Source organism: Musa acuminata, chromosome BXJ2-5, assembly GCF_036884655.1.
Source record: "Musa acuminata AAA Group cultivar baxijiao chromosome BXJ2-5, Cavendish_Baxijiao_AAA, whole genome shotgun sequence".
NCBI classification, from domain to species: Eukaryota; Viridiplantae; Streptophyta; class Magnoliopsida; order Zingiberales; family Musaceae; genus Musa; species Musa acuminata.
This window is the reverse complement of record NC_088342.1, coordinates 21,787,257-21,804,899: the sequence shown is the minus strand read 5'-3', so window position 1 is coordinate 21,804,899 and position 17,643 is coordinate 21,787,257.

Here is a 17,643-nt window from a genome sequence, read left to right as displayed (position 1 = left end):
TCAGGATCCAATCAGCGTCTTAGTGTAACCTCGAGGGACTCGACCAATCACACTAAGCCTAAAAGGTAGGCAACTCTTGCCAATCACAACTCCTTGTGATTCCCATCCTGTTTGGCCTCCGAATAACCATGGCCTCGAGGGACTCGACCAACCATGATGCTCGGTTAAGTCAACACCTTCGTTACAAGATGAGTTTGATTTGATGATATACCCTCGAGGGACTCGACCAAGCATACCATGCCCTCAGGTCACCGGTGACATCTCTATGTCGTAAGCAAGATAGCGAATCGCGATATAGGTGAGTCTCGAGGGACTCGACCAACTCAACCTACACCGGGATTCGGTTCCTACTCAAAACGATGGAAGGCCACGTGGGTCAATCTAATTGCCTCATGTTTACCGACTTAATATTATCGAGAGATGTTTCTATAATTTGGTCTCCTAATATGACATGTCACACATATACATATTTAATATATATCTACATCGCATGCAAATATATATACATATCTAGTATTTGTATAAGCAATCACACCAAATGATCATGGACCTCAACCTAATATGATTAGGCCCGAGCCAGTAGGCCTAATCACTTACATCAAGATCTATGTGTGCAACGGTGCATCTCCATGCCCTGTGATCGTCCATCTCGTCCTCGTCGGTTTCGTCGACATCTTGATGCATCTCCATGCATCACGATCGTCCGTCTCGTGGGTCCCGCTATCGCATCCACGCTCCCGCTGCGCCTCCTCATGTGATTACAACTTTATCATAGGCACGCAGGCCCGACAATAAACGAGAAATATAATGGAGGTTCGCAGACCTTAATAATAATAATCACAAGTACACACATCACATGTATAAATAATCATCATCATGTAGGACTACTAGATAATAATAAAAATAATAATCAACTAAACCTTTTAATTAATTAATATTTTTCTGAAATCAGGGACATGTAGGGAATTTCTCAATTCCTAAGGGTATTTTCGTAATTTGGACAAAAGATAGAAACTGGAATTTCTCAAATTCACAGGGGCAAAACTATCTTTTTGCCCAAAACCCTAATTCCCTCTTACTGCTGCCGCTGCCGCCGCCGCCACCCTGCTGGCGGCGGCCTGTGCGGCGGGGCGAGGGCGCTGCCCTCGCCTACAAGCGGCACGCTCGCTGGCGGCACTGCCGCTGCAGGTGGGCTCCCCTTTCGGGCGTCGCTGCCTCCGCAGGCGGTGCTGTCCCGCCGGGCGGCCGCCCCTGTGGGGGGGGTTTCACCCGCGGGAGCAGCGGCGGCAGGCGTCGCACGTTGCTGCCTTGCGGCGGTAGGCGCCGCTTCCTTTCGGCGGCAGGCGCCGCTGCCTTGCGGAGCCTCTGCCCGTGGGTTGCCAGCCCCGCCGACAGCAAGCCTGCTGCAAGCAAGCCGCCGGCCGGCTGCTGCAGACGCAGCCCCTGTGCTGCCCGGCTTCGGCTGCGCTTCACGCACGTAGATCGAGGGCAGCAACTGTTGCTGCCCTTTCTCGCTAAACACAACACACGCAGTTCAAAACCAATCATTCGCACGAACAACCTGGCTCTGATACCACTGTTGGGAAATCATGGGGGGCGACATCATATGCGCAGCGGAAGAACAAGAAAACAAAAATCCCCGATTCCCAAAAAGATGTTAGTCGTCGTGCGAAGATTGGTGCGTAAAAAATCCGCAAAACACAAAACTGCATATAGAGATTGTGTTACCTAGGGAGATCGTATATCCCTGTTTCCTTGCAGATCCTTAGGAGAGGGTGAAGGAGGTCAAGCGTCCTCCTCTCTAGCGGTGATCCACACAGCAGGGTTGCGACGACGCTCCTCAAAACTCCAGGCCTACTATGAGGTGGAGAGGGAGAGGAGAATAGGAAAGGCAAGCAAAGACTCTAGCCTATGAGGCTCTGAATCCCTCATATTTATAGAGGTCCCCTATCAAACCCTAATGGGTCCTCCCCTAGTGGGTATTGGATCTGCATCCAATAAGACAAGGGCTCCGTCGGATATCTCATATCCGAACCTCTACTCATCGCAATACCTACCATATGTGTGTGACCCTCTAGGCCCAATATCGAGCTGGCCGTGAGTCATACCTGTCAGAACTCCTTATGACTGAGTGAATTATTATCTTTGTAATAATTCACTTGACTCATCGACTACGGACGTACTAGGCCACTACGCCGTAGTCCCCAAACGATACAGGGGAATCCAATCCATTGGACCTGTCTGTCCTCAGTTACCATGTACCTATAGTCCCTCATCCATCTAATATCCCAAAGACCGTATATCGAGCATGGTGTTGTCAGACCCATACGGTTTCTACTCGAGTCTCGCTCTAATCGGATTCTCCCGGAGAACTCTTTCTCTCTCAACCCGAATGACCCTGGCCAGGGATTTGTCTGAGCAAGAACACATAGGATATTCCTCTCATGACGCCGAGAGTGGATGATCCTCTATTGACACTCAATAGCCCTCGTAAGGTCGACTACCACTCCCAATGACCAGCTGTAGTAGATCTGGGGACAGCCAAACCTATAAGTCTGGTATCAAAGAGTGGAGCACTTATACAGGACATCCTTGGTGTCTCAAGTCTAAGGACCAGATACACCACTAGGACTACGGAATCGCTGTCTGACAATAAGGCATCATCAACCATCCAGCATTCCGTAAGCGGATCAATCAGTGAACTCATTCTCCAATGAGCACCTGTACTGTATCCCTAGTGTCCCTACAGGAGCAGCTATGAGACCAGCTGCATCCATCATATGGACGGGTATACAGCACACCAGTCTATCCGGTTATCACGATGTCCCTCTCAAGTAACCTATGACCGGGATTATTTAGGATATGTGTTTAAAGGTGAATCGATCTCATTATCGTGATCTCATCACGATCCGATTCCCATTGCACAAATCCAAGGACATCACAATATATATTTGCATTTATGCAATAGTTATAAAGTGATATACGCCAAAATATAATAAGCAAAAAGATTCTGTATCAAGTCACACGTGCCATCACACACGTGATTGGCTTGCTGGGCACCTATGACTAGCACATATGGAGGTTTGTAGTAAGGTATACAGCAAGAATAAATGCAAACTAGAGAGCATTGCAATTTTAGAGTGGTTCGATCAATCTTGAACTATATGCACTTTTGGCTTCCTCCTTCGATGAGGTCCCCGACGTCCACTAGAGGCCTTCTTTCAATAGGCGAAGGCCAACCACCTTTTACACCTTTTCTCCTTTTGATGGGCTTAGGAGACAACCCTTATAGATTTTCACCCCTCTCTTGAATGATCAAAACTTAGAAGAAGAGAGGGAGAAGAACTTCTAGCCTTTTACAACACTTTTAAGCTCTCAAATTCTCATAATAAATATAAGCATACGATGCCCTTTCATGCAGGAAAAGGTGGGGTTTATATAGGCCCCAACTAGTTTGAATTTGGAGCTGAAATGTATCATCTCCTAGTTTTTCGGGGTCCAGACGGTACTACCGCCATAACTGGGCGGTACTATCGCTTGACACCACTCGGAGACCGAGCTCAAACGGTACCATCGCCTGACTTCGCTCGGAGACTGAACTCAAGCGGTACCACTGCTTGACAAGGGTGGTACCATCGCTTGATAGGGGTGGTACCACCATCTAGAATTCCTGGGAGACCATCTCCTGGGTGGTGCCACCGCCAGCTAGGAATTCTGGGTCCGAATGTGCTGATCCATTCGGCCCAATTTGGATCTGTCAATGGCCTAATTGCCCTCAGATTAAGTTAATGGGATCACCTCCCATTCCTAACTTAATCTACATGGTAACTATGATATTTAAGAAATTAACACTGCAACTTGCTCCAGTGCGTCAATCGCTTCTTCCGGCGAGCTTCCGTCGAACTTCCGGTGAACATCCGACGAACCCTCAGCGATGCTCCGACGGACTTCCAACAAACTCTTGGACTTGCAATGATCCACTTGGTGAGTTCCGACGAGCTTCTTTGGCAAGCTACTGGACTTCTCGGATTTGTTCCCGTAGAACCTTCGACGATCGGCCGGACTTCTGTCAAACTCTCGAACCTCAAACGTGATCATGGTCTTGACTCTAGCGTAACTCCTACTGCATATCTTACTGCCACCGTAGTTAATCCTGCATACTTATCTCAACATATGGATTAGATAACAAATGATAATTGACTTCATCATCAAAATCCAAGATTCAACATCATCCCCCGGATTTCCGGGGTCCTGGTAGTACCACTGCCCGAGTTGGGCGGTACTACCACCTGACACTACTCGGAGACCGAGCTCAGGTAGTACTACTGCCTGACAGGGGTGGTACCATAGCCTGACTTCGCTCGGAGACCGAGCTTTTGGGTGGTGCCACCACCGGCCCTGGTAGTGCCACCGCCAGCCACGAAATCTAGGTCATAATGGTCTGATCCATTTAGCCCAATTTGGGTCTATCAAGGGCCCAATTGGCCCCAGATTAAGTTAATGGGATCACCTCCCAATTCTAACTTAATCTACATGCTAACTATGATAATTAAGACATCAATACTGCAGATCATGTTCCGGTGTGTCAATCGCTTCTTCCGGCGAGCTTCCGGAGAACTTCCGGCGAACATCCAATGAACCCTCGGCGATGCTCCGACGGACTTCCGGCAAACTCCTAGACTTGAAACGATCCTCTTGACAAGTTCCGACAAGTTTCTTTTGTTGAATCTCATATTTTGATGTTGAAACCACTTGATATATGTTTATGTTTTAATCTATGTTTTGAGTGACGTAGGATGCTTCGATCAGGATGAGATAATTAAAGTAGGAAAAATCATGTTGTGCCGGAGGAACATGTCAGGAGATTGGACGTCGGGCCGGTGGATCGGTCGACGTATCGGTAGAAGGTTTCGGGCAGTGGACTCGGGCATCGGGCCAAGAAGAGCGGGTATTGCGCCAAGGATATCGGAGTTGCGGAGTCAACTGGCCGATTGGGCAATAGGCCGCAAGAGAGGATGATGCGCCGAAGAATCGGACGAAGCGTCGAGGGACCAATGACATGCCGAACAACTTGGTTAATTGCTTAGGAATAATTGTCTCGATCAAAGTTTTGTTTTACATGTGTAGGATTAACTGCGATAGAAGTAAGACATTCAGTAGGAGTTGTTCCGGAGTCAAGACTATGATCACGTTGGGAGTTCAAGAGTTCGACAGAAGTCCGAACAGTCATCGGAGGTTCTGCGGGGACAAATCCGAGAAGTCCAGGAGCTTGCCAAAGAAGCTCATCGGAACTCGCCAAGTGGATCGTCGTAAGTCCAGGAGTTTGCCGGAAGTCCGCAGGAGCATCACCGAGGGTTCATCAAATGATCGACGGAAGTTCGCCGGAAGCTCGCCGGTGTTGAATCTCGGATTTTGATGATGAAGTCAATTGTCATTTGTTGTCTAATGTATGTGTTGAGATAAGTGTGCAGGATTGACTACGATGAAAGTAAGACATGCAGTAGGAGTTGCGCCGGAGTCATGACAATGATCACGTTGGGAGTTCGAGAGCTCGACGGAAGTTCGGACATTCGTCGGAGGTTCTGCGGGAACAAATCCGAGAAGTCCAGAAGCTTGCCAAAGGAGCTCATCGGAACTTGCCAAGTGGATCATCGCAAGTCCAGGAGTTTGCCGGAAGTCCGCAGGAGCATCACCGAGGGTTCATCGGATGATCGACGGAAGTTCGCCGGAAACTCGCCGGAAGAAGCGATTGACGCACCGGAGCAAGCTGCAGAATTTATCTTAGGAAATAATCATAGTTAGCACATTAATTAAGTTAGAAATGGGAGGTGATCCCATTAGCTTAATCTTGGGGCAATTGGGCCCCTGAAGAACTCAAATTGGGCCGAATGGATCAACCCATTCGGACCCAGGTTGCTGTGGGAGGTGCAACCGCCCAGGCAGGGAGGTAGCACTGCCCAGGCTATGTCTCCTAGCGAGACTGGGCGGTACAACCACCCCAGCCAAGAGGTGGCACCGCCCCGGGCTCAGTCTCCGAGCGAGACTGGGCGGTGCAACCTCTTCTATCAAGAGGTAGCACCGCCAGAGCTCAAGTTTCGAGCTCTACCAGGCGGTGCAAACTCTCCAGTCAGGCGGTGCAACCGCCTGAGCTCGGTCTTCGAGCTCTGGCAGAGAGTTGCAACCGCCCCTGACAGAGGTGGCTGTTAGGATCGGAGCAGCACTAAGAGGGGGGGGGGGGGTGAATTAGTGCAGCGGATTAAAACTTCGGTTTTAGAAAATCTTTCGTACAACAAAAGCAACGTTTTCGTTTGAAACCGTTTCAATTGCGTTGAAAGCATACGTAATAAGATGAGGGCAGTGAACTTAGCAAAGTAAAGGTTTGAAGAAAGATAAATGCATAAACATAAACGCAAACTGGAGATTACGCCGATTTTAAAGTGGTTCGGTCAAATGACCTACATCCACTTGCGAGGCCCCTCTTCGATGAGGCTCCCACCTTCCACTAGCAAATCTCTTGAAAGGGAAGGGTAAATACCCCTCTTACAACTCTTTACAAGCGGTTCACTCTCTTACAAATTTTCAGCAAGAAAGAAGGAGGTGAACACTAGCAAAATGAAAACAAGATTAGCTAGGACTTTTCTAAGACCTTTCTCTCAAACACTTGCTGCTCAAAAAGTTGTATTCTTAGCTAAGACTTGAGGGGTATTTATAGGCCTCAAGATGATTCAAATTTGGGCTCCAAAAATTTGAATTCTCTTATGTTCCCGATGCTGGCGGTGCCACCGCCCAGCCAAGCGGTGCCACCGCTCAGCGCTCGGGTGCTAGACGGTGCAACCGCCCAGCCCAGGAGGTGTCACCGCCCAGCTCTCGGGTGCTGGGCGGTGCCACCGCCTAGGCCAAATCAACTCACTGGTTGGGCTCCAAACTTGGCCCAAACCAGTCCGAACTCGGGCCCAATTGGCCCCTACTTGGGTTATAGGATTAACACCTAATCCTAACCCTAATTAATGTGCTAACTATGAATTTAAAGATATTTTCTAAGCTATTACAAAGTCCGTAAGTCAAGACTTCTTTCGGCGAACTTCCGACGGTCTTCCGATAAACTCTCGAAAACCATTCTGCGGACTCCCGGCAAGCTCCTAGACTTCACGATTTGATCTTGGCGAGTTCCAACGAGCTTCTTCGGCAAGCTCCGATCTTTCTCGGTGAGCTCCGCGAACTTCCAACGAACCTTCCGGTGAGCTTCCGAAAAACCCTTCGGCAAGCTCCCTACTCATTCTCGGCTAGTTCCGACAGCATTCCCGACGAACCTTCGGACTTCCGTCGAACTCTCGAACTCACAACAAATCCTTCGCGCTTGACTCCAGCACTTTGTTTCGCTTTATGTCTTCATCGTTATCGTAGTTAATCCTGCACACACAAACCAAAACTCAACTCCGATCTAGACAATTATTACAACGCGAATTGACATTCTGTTGCCCGGCACGTCATTGGTTGGCGCTTCGTCCGATTCTTCGGTGCATCGTCCTCTCTTGCGGCTTGTTGCCCAATCGGTGGTTGACCTCCTTAACCCCGATATCCTTGGCACAATTTCGCTCTCCTTGGCCCGATGCCCGACGTTCGAAGCATTCAGCCATCCAATATCCTGACGTGATCTCTTCCGGCGCAACGTCAATTCCTCCTACGTCAACTGTCTAAACCTGATCAAGTAGACCTGCATCGCTCAAAATGCAGTTTAAATCATAAACACTTATCAAGTGGTTTCATCATCAAAATACGAGATTCAACAATCTCCCCCTTTTTGATGATGACAACCACTTGATGACGTAGTTAACCTTAACTCCGGGAGTTTAAACAAACTCCCCTATCAATATGCCATATTGATAGAACCTTGAATTCAAACTGAATTCAAGTCATTGCAATATTCATCATGAATACTTGCAACACATCATCATGAACATATGCATAAACTTATGCATATCATGTCATCAACATACTTCTCCCCCTTTGTCATCAACAAAAAGGAGAAGTACAACTATTCTTTGTGTTTTTAATATAAGTTCAACTCATTGCATGATAAACATAATATCAAGTTTTATCATCATGCAGTTTTGAAGCTAGAAAATTTAGCAAGTATTGCATCATGCTTAGGACATTCAAGCTATCAAGTTTTAGATATGCAAGTTTTATAGCATACAAGATAGCACTTTTGCAAGTTCTACATCATGCAAGCTAGCAAAATGTTTGAAAAAGTGATCAAGTTTTGCAACATACAAGCTAGCAAAAATGTCAAACTAGCAAGAGAGAATGTTTTACATGAGGCAAGCAAACAATTTGGCAAATGTTATATTTGCATCTTGTCTTTTGAGAAGTGCAATTTTTGCTTTCATCTTGAATTGTGCAAGCTAGTTAGTTTGCCTATTTTCATGATGTCCACGCTAGAAATTCTTGCTCCCCTTTGTCATTGTCAAAAAGAAGGGAAGACCCTTATATCAATTTTCATATTATGACAAAGGTAAGTATCATTCTTATTTGTGCATCATTATATATTCAAATTAAAACATACACAATTTCAATAACCTTATTTTTCATGCACGATACCGAAAAATCAATCATCATTATGAGCATATCAAACATGTATTCAAGCATTCATGATATATCATTTTGGCAACATGATTATAGCTATTCAAATTATGGTATCTAAATGTCAAAATTCATTACATCCTATCATGCATGATCATTAACTTCTCATTTGTATTTCATGCATTATTTCATTTCATCTCTTAAGGAATATCAAGAAGAGTTATTGGTTGATGAGATAAATATTTTATGAATACACGAAATTGTATAAAAATCATATCATAAGTGTTTCATGTATTCATATTATCACATGAAGCATACAAGACAATAATGCAAAGAAATCTTGTCATAAAGGATATCAATGTGAAAATTCAGCAAAGATCACATGATACAATCGCAAAGCATGATATAATTATGCGATATATCATGAGATGATAATTTATCATATCAATGAAAGATATCAATTGTTAAACATGATATGATAATAGTCTCAAAATTTTCAATTTGTGATACATGTGATACATTGTGATACACTAAAAACTTTAATGCGATGCTTTTAAGGATATCAACCTATTTTTGATACAAAGCATGGCAAGAGCAATTATATTACAAGTTTTCTAAGTTTTGCATTTTTTGCTTCTTTCGTAATAGCAATTCTTTGCTTCTCTTTATATTGCAAGATTTGTAATTCATTGGTAGTGTTTATGATAGCAAGTTCTTTCAATGAAATGATCGAGCTAGCAAATTTTTCTTCCTTTGAAATATGCAGGCTAGTAAACTAACTCCCCCTTTATCATTATCGAAAAGAAGGGAGAACTCAATGGCTAAAAATTTCAACCATTCAACAAGCCAAATATGCAAAGAATTCATGAAAGATATCAATAAGGATCAATTCGTGAATACCAAAGATATGATTCATGGTTCATTAAAATTCTTCTTAACAAGTTCACGATCAAGATTCATATAATTCATAATAAAGCAAATTGATGTACAATCATCACACAAGACATACAAGGTAAAGAAATCTTGTTATTTCTATATTATGATATCAAGGCTCATGATTCATTTGAAAAGATATAGCACAAAGAGCAAATTGAAACATTCTTATCAAGATCACATTTTACAAGAAATTTCAAATATCAAATATCAAATATCAAGTAATCATCATGTTTCTTCAAAATTCTTAAGTCAAGAAGTCAAGGGAAAGTTCATGATTCGGTTAAAACAAAATTTCATTCAAGTTAATTAAAAAAAATCATAATCAAATTATCATTTTTGAGATTCATAACATGAATAACGTTATTACTATTTCATCAAAATCAATTTCGAGATTCACACAATATCATGAAATCATTAATCTCGATAAGATGGGAAAAGCATTTTCTTTTTAAGTGATTCTTTTAACACATCGTAAAAAAAACTTATTTATAATTCAAGTGATTTACAAGATATCATAAATGAATTTATCACTTGTATTTCATCAAAATCGAAAACTCTAAAGATAGAAAATGATTGAAGCGTTTAACATGATTGAAGCATGATTCATATTTAAAATGTATCTTATGTTGTAAATACGAATCAAGCATTTGTCAAATCTGAAATCATCCTCAAAATTACATTCAATAAAATCATATATGACAAGCATAGATTTATTGAAAAATAAATAAGATAGAGGATTACATTTCAGTTTTATAAATTTCTATTCATGTGATTTGCTTCTTATGAGCATGCCTTTGCTTTAAAAAAAAATGTCAAAATTTAAGATAGAAAGGTAAATTTCGTAAAAATAAATTATCAAGCATGATTCCATGATAACATCCTTTTAATATCTTGATATTCATTATCAAGTATGATTTCAAAAAGTATGTTCAAGAGAAATTATTAAGACCAAATGCATGATACACTCATTTATTTTCAAAATATTCATCATGTTTATTTTCATGAGATTCACAAGAATGGTAAAATAAATTCATTAATCTCAATAGGATATAAAATTTATTTCCATTTTATACAATTGATTTCATGTGAGGGTGTTCAAGTCTTTTTGTGAAAACATGTATCATCCTTTAAAATCAAAACATAAGTTTCATCATAAAGCCGTCAAGACCAAACACATCAAAAATAAAATATCATGATATCACATCTATCATCATAAGACTATCAAGAAATTCATACATAGATGTACATGCACTATGTCATCTTAATATGTCATGAGAATGTCATCTTAATTTGTCATAAAAATGATTCAACCAAAAACATATTAATCCAAAATGAGAGTTTCAAATTAATATTTACTTCAAAAACTCATGCATGACATAAAATCATCAAAATACACATGCATGGATTAATCCTAAGCATTATCACATATCATATAACTATAATCTATAATGTTGCATACATCATTCAACATTTCAAAACATAACATGCATGAAACCTTAGCAATATACTTTTCATTGATCAAATTTTTAATTTTTTCAAAGATGCTAAAAAAGAAAAACATGATATAATTTTTGAAATTTTTTTTTTTATTTCCAATTCCTACTATCTAAATTAAGAACTCATGAAAAACTTCAAGTAATTTCAAAATAATTCAAGAGAGTTGAGTTACTTACCTTGTAGTCGAAGCCCGTCAAAGCCCAATTCGCCGTTTCACCTTTAGAAGTTCTTGATTCATCCTTGGGTGCCTTCCTTTTCTTTGGCCTCTTCCTCCATTCAAGTTCATTGTTTATTTTAAATTTTTGTTTAATGAACTTATTAAGAGTTGGTGTTCGAAGTTTAAGTTCATCATTGTCCTCATCACTTGAGTCATCGCTCAAGCGGTATTCATTTGTCCGAGGTTCCAAATCCTTCCTGTTCTTTGGAAGGTGGTTCAAGTGTTCATTGTGTTCATCATGTGCATTGCGCACCATTTCTATTGTCATTAATGAGCCGATAAGTTCTTCAAGTGAAAAAATATTTAAATCTTTTGTTTCTTGTATTGCCGTTACTTTTGATTCCCAAGCTTTAGAAATTGATCATAAAACTTTACTAATAAGTTCAAAATTCGAGAAACATTTGCCAAGATCTTGTAAACCATTGACGACATCCGTGAAATGGGTGTAAATGTCAACAATGGTTTCGCTCGGCTTCATTTGAAAAAGCTCGAAATCATGCATTAAAATGTTGATTTTCGAATCTTTAACTCTAGAAGTGCCTTCATGTGTGATTTCAAGAGTGTGCCATATGTCGAAAGCCGTTTCGCATAAAGAAACCCGATTGAACTCATTTTTGTCCAAAGCGCAAAATAAGGCATTCATAGCCTTTGCGTTTAAAGAAAACATCTTCTTCTCCAAATCATTCCATTGGTTCATTGGAAGAGAAGACATTTCAAATCCATTATCGACTATGTGCCATAAATTCAAATCCAAAGAAAGTAAGAAAACTCTCATTCGAGTTTTCCAATAAGTGTAGTCCGTCCCATTGAAAAAGGGAGGACAAATGAGAGAGTGACCCTCTTGAAAGACGTAAAGAGCCATTTCTATTTGGGTGTTAAACCAAGGTAAAAAAACGTGGCTCTGATACCAATTGTTAGGATCGGAGCAGCACTAAGAGGGGGGGGGGGGTGAATTAGTGCAGCGGATTAAAACTTCGGTTTTAGAAAATCTTTCGTACAACAAAAGCAACGTTTTCGTTTGAAACCGTTTCAATTGCGTTGAAAAGCATACGTAATAAGATGAGGGCAGTGAACTTAGCAAAGTAAAGGTTTGCAGAAAGATAAATGCATAAACATAAACGCAAACCGGAGATTACGCCGATTTTAAAGTGGTTCGGTCAAATGACCTACATCCACTTGCGAGGCCCCTCTTCGATGAGGCTCCCACCTTCCACTAGCAAATCTCTTGAAAGGGAAGGGTAAATACCCCTCTTACAACTCTTTACAAGCGGTTCACTCTCTTACAAATTTTCAGCAAGAAAGAAGGAGGTGAACACTAGCAAAATGAAAACAAGATTAGCTAGGACTTTTCTAAGACCTTTCTCTCAAACACTTGCTGCTCAAAAAGTTGTATTCTCAGTTGAGACTTGAGGGGTATTTATAGGCCTCAAGAGGATTCAAATTTGGGCTCCAAAAATTTGAATTCTCTTATGTTCCCGATGCTGGCGGTGCCACCGCCCAACCAAGCGGTGCCACCGCTCAGCGCTCGGGTGCTGGACGGTGCAACCGCCCAGCCCAGGAGGTGTCACCACCCAGCTCTCGGGTGTTGGGCGGTGCCACCGCCTAGCCTAGGCGGTGCCACCGCCGAGGCCAAATCAGCTCACTGGTTGGGCTCCAAACTTGGCTCAAACCAGTCCGAACTCGGGCCCAATTGGCCCCTACTTGGGTTATAGGATTAACAGCTAATCCTAACCCTAATTAATGTGCTAACTATGAATTTAAAGACATTTTCTAAGCTATTACAAAGTTCGTAAGTCAAGACTTCTTTCGGTGAACTTCCGACGGTCTTCCGATAAACTCTCGAAAACCATTCTGCGGACTCCCGGCAAGCTCCTAGACTTCACGATTTGATCATGGCGAGTTCCAACGAGCTTCTTCGGTAAGCTCCGATCTTTCTCGGTGAGCTCCGCGAACTTCCAACGAACCTTCCGGTGAGCTTCCGAAAAACCCTTCTGCAAGCTTCCTACTCATTCTCGGCTAGTTCCGACAGCATTCCCGACGAACCTTCGGACTTCCGTCGAACTCTCGAACTCACAACAAATCCTTCGCGCTTGACTCCAACACTTTGTTTCGCTTTATGTCTTCATCGTTATCGTAGTTAATCCTGCACACACAAACCAAAACTCAACTCCGATCTAGACAATTATTACAACGTGAATTGACATTCTGTTGCCCGGCACGTCATTGGTTGGCGCTTCGTCCGATTCTTCGGTGCATCGTCCTCTCTTGCGGCTTGTTGCCCAATCGGTGGTTGACCTCCTTAACCCCGATATCCTTGGCGCAATTTCTCTCTCCTTGGCCCGATGCCCGACGTTCGAAGCATTCAGCCATCCAATATCCAGACGTGATCTCTTCCGGCACAACGTTAATTCCTCCTGCGTCAATTGTCTAAACCTGATCGAGTAGACCTGCATCGCTCAAAATGCAGTTTAAATCATAAACACATATCAAGTGGTTTCATCATCAAAATACGAGATTCAACAGTGGCACCGCCTAGAGGCTCAGTCTTCGAGCTTTGCCAGGCGGTGCAACCGGTCAGGAGGTGCAACCGCTTGATCCCGGAATTCAGGGAATTGACAGATTTGAGCTCCAAATTTGAACTGGGTTGGGGCCTATAAATACCCCACCCATTCAACACTGAAAGCACAGAACACACACTCGAAATCTTGCTGTCTTTCTGTGATTCTTAGAGCTCAAAACTGTTAGTTCTCCTCCTTCTATTCTTCAAGTTTGAGTTGTAAAGAGAGGAGAGAAAACTTCTGTAAGGGTTGTCTCCTAAGCCCGTCAAAAGGAGTGAATCTGTAAGAGGGTGGTTGGCCTTCGCCTATTGAAGGAAGGCCTCTAGTTGACGTCGGTGACCTCATCGGTGGAGGAAGCCAAAAGTGGAGTAGGTCAAGATTGACCGAACCACTCTAAATCTTGGTTTGCATTTCCTTTGAGTATTTTACCTTCACTGCAAACTTCTCAATAGCTTACTGCCCTCTGCGATTTTACGAACGAGTTTCAAGGTTTAGACGTAAATCTGCATTTAGACGTAAAACTGCGTTTAGACGTAAATCGGCTTTCCTCGTACAATCATCATATTTCAGTTTACATTTACGTTTTGATTTCAATCATAACTGTTTACTGCCTTCTGCGATCTTACGAATAAGTTTCTAAGTTCAGAATTTTTCGAATCTGTGTTTAGACGTAAATCGGCTTTTCTTGTACGATCATCATATTTCAGTTTACGTTTACGTTTTGATTTCAATCATAACTGCTTACTGCCTTCTGTGATCTTACGAACAAGTTTCTAAGTTCAGAACTTTCTAAATCTGCACTTAGACGTAAATCGTTTTTTATCGAACGAACGCAGCTTTCGTTTTAATCGCTGAAAAATTTCCGCTGCACTAATTCACCCCCCCTTCTTAGTGCTCTCGATCCTAACAATTGGTATCAGAGCCCGGTTAACTCTCAAACGGATTAAAACCCAAGAGAGATGGCTTACGCCGGAAACCAAGAGGGCCATTCTATTACATGTTCACCCATGTTTAATGGGACGGACTACACCTATTGGAAGACCCGAATGAGGATCTTTCTTATCACTATGGATGTTGAACATTGGAATCTTGTCGAAAATGGTTTTTCGAAGTCTTCTCTTCCAATGATCGATTGGAATGATTTGGAGAAGAAGGCTTTCGCTCTCAATGCAAAGGCTATGAATGCCTTATTTTGCGCATTTGATAAAAACGAGTTTAATCGTGTTTCGATTTGTGAAACTGCATTCGATATTTGGCACACACTCAAAGTGACTCATGATGGCACAAGTAGAGTGAAAGAGTCAAAAATCAATCTTTTGTTACACTCTTTCGAACTTTTCCGAATGAAACCAAGTGAGACTATTGGCGACATGTTTACCCGTTTCACGGATGTCATCAACGGTCTAAAAGGACTCAGAAAAAGTTTTTCGGATTTTGAGCTCGTAAATAAGATTCTAAGATCCCTTCCTAAGAGTTGGGATCCTAAAGTCACTGATATTCAAGAGGCAAAAGATCTAAACAACTTCCCTCTTGAAGAACTAATTGGGTCATTAATGACCTACGAGATGACTTGCAAAGCTCATGAAGAGCAAGAAGACATCCTTCCAAAGAACAGGAAGGATATGGCACTTAGAACTTTTGAAGACCACTTGAAAGAAAACTCAAGTGATGAGGACTATAACGATGACTTGGCACTTCTAAAAAGAAAATTTAAAAATTTCATTAAAAGAAACAAGTTTAAGAATGACACTAAAAATAAACTTGAACACAAGAAGGACCAAGTTATTAGCTATGAGTGCAAAAAGCCGGGACACTACAAGAGTGATTGTCCCCAAGACAAAAATAGAACAACAAAAAAGAAGGCGCTCAAAGCAACATGGGATGATTCGAGCGCGTCCGAAGAAGAGTAGTCCAACACCGAGCAAGTTGCTCATTACGCCTTAATGGCCATCGGAGAGGAGGTAACAAATTTATTAGATGCAGATTTATCTTTCGATGAATTATTAAATGCCATCCATGACTTATTTGATGAAAGCAAGATTATCAATAGAAAATATAAATTGCTAAAAAAGGAGCATGATAGTCTTACTTGTGATTTTGATAAGTTAAAAACTAAATATCATGATAGTTTAAATTCATGTATCAAATGCCATGATCTAGAAACTCTCCAAAAAGAAAACCTGCTACTTAAGGCCACCTTGAAGAAATTCGAGGTTGGTAGCAAGTCATTGAACATGATCCTTGCAAACAAGGGTCACATTCCAAAAAGGAATGGAATTGGATTTGTGAGAAGTCCTCACCTAAATCCAACCACCTTTATAAAAGGCCCCATCTTACATGTTCAACACCAAGCCAAATGCAACTTTTATTGCAAATTTGGACACAAGATGCATTATTGTCCATTCAAGAAAATTAGTCCAAACAAATTGAGTTGGGTTCCTAAAGGAACCATGATAAACTCTATGCAACATGATAAACAATGTAGATCTATCTTTGAGGCACCCAAAAGCAAATGGGTACCCAAAAATTCATCCTTTCTTGTAGAAACCCACACCATCGCAAGCTAGGAGCAAGAGATGGTACCTTGATAGTGGATGCTCAAGGCATATGACCGGAGATTCATCTCAATTCTCTAAGCTCATTAGCATAGACGAAGGCTATGTCACTTTCGGAGACAACAACAAGGATAAAATCACAAATGCAACCTAGATACAATCCTGTTTAACTTTTCAGAATTAGAAACGTATGATTCCCAAATTCACATATCCCTGGATTTTCGAACCCATCAATTTCATCCGTTCATAACCCTCGAATTTAACCCTGTATCATGAAATGACTAACTCTGTTATGAACTTGCAAGACTTATCAACTTGAAAAAACTATCACAAACATGTGTACGACATTAAGAATATGCACGATAAAAATCTACCTTGATCGTGCAAAAGTCCCTGTCTTAAAATGAAAATTCTTACGTAATTACGTAAGTAAAGTTGATTGTTGTGAATGAAAATTCTCCTCAAGACAGAAAAGTTCTCAGATCAGAACAAGTGCTCACCAGGCGGTGGCACCGCCCCAACTGGAGGTAGCACCTCCAACTGTCACGTGTTGCAAGCGGTTGCACCGCTCCAGCCAGAGGTGCAACCGCCCGCAACTCTGCCCCTTTATAACTCAAGCTAGGGCCGGCGGTGAAACCGACCCCAACTCATTTCCTTCCCTCCTCTACTCTCCTAAGCCTCCTCCATCCCCATTTCTCCCATCTAAGCATCCCAAATACCCTTCATTTCGAAGCAAAGCATCAACATTCCTTCCCTCTCTTGAAGATCCCTCTCTTGAAGATCTCATTAAGGTACTCTCTAAGAAGCCCTTAAACTCTGTTCTAGATTCATTTACTTTTGCTCATCACTGTTATTCTAAACAGCAGTAGTTATGGGATCAAGAAGATCCTCAAGAGACAAAGGAAAGAGGAGATTAGTAGAAGACTTTGATTCCACCCTTTTCGATTCAAAATACCATGCTGAAAAATTTTCCTCTTTTGAACTTAGGAGTGTCAAAAAGGGAAAATACGTAGATTTAAGTGAGCTAAGAGACTTAGAGACAATCCAGTGGTTTGCAAACTTAGATCTACTCCCTATCTTACAAATTAATGAACCCATCTATCCAAGACTAGTAAGATTGTTTTACAACAACATACTAGTAGATGAAGAAGAAAGGATGTCCACTTATCTCTTAGGACGACACATTTCAATTACGGATAGATTCATTTGTGACATGATAGGCATTCCCATGAAAAGTAGAGGACTTTACTTTAGAGGATCATGGGATGATGAAAATGTTGGAACAACATATGTTGAA